The following is a 539-nucleotide window of genomic DNA, read 5'->3' on the forward strand; positions in this document are numbered from 1 at the left end:
GTGGTAAGTAGCTTGCTTACCAACCACATGGTTCCGGGTTCAGTCCCACTGCGTGGCACCTTGGGCAAGTGTCTTCTACTATAGCCTCGGACCGACCAAAGCCTTGACAACCGATGCTGGTGTGTTTACGTCCCCGTAACTTAGCGGTTCGGTAAAAGAGACCGATAGAATAAGTACTAGGCTTACAAAGAGTAAGTCCTAGGGTCGATTTGCTCGACTAAAGGCGGTGCTCCAGCATGGCCGCAGTCAAATGACTGAAACATGTAAAAGAGTAAAGAGATATCTCTTTTGAATTCTTTGGTTTTCAAAAAGCTGATAATTGGGATTTGCTTGATAAAAATAATACTTTGCTACTTGAGCATAAGCCTGTGTTCAGAAAATCTCTTCTTTAGAGTAATTTATCCTCTATTAGATGCAAAAAAGATACAAGATGAGCTAAAACGAATTAAAAACAGAGGTACAGAGAGCAATAAGAGATACAGCGAACAATAAGAGGTAGGAAAAAAATTGGTGGAGGGATTTGTCAAAAGATATTTAAT

This window comes from Octopus bimaculoides, chromosome 7 (genome assembly GCF_001194135.2).
Source record: "Octopus bimaculoides isolate UCB-OBI-ISO-001 chromosome 7, ASM119413v2, whole genome shotgun sequence".
NCBI lineage: Eukaryota > Metazoa > Mollusca > Cephalopoda > Octopoda > Octopodidae > Octopus > Octopus bimaculoides.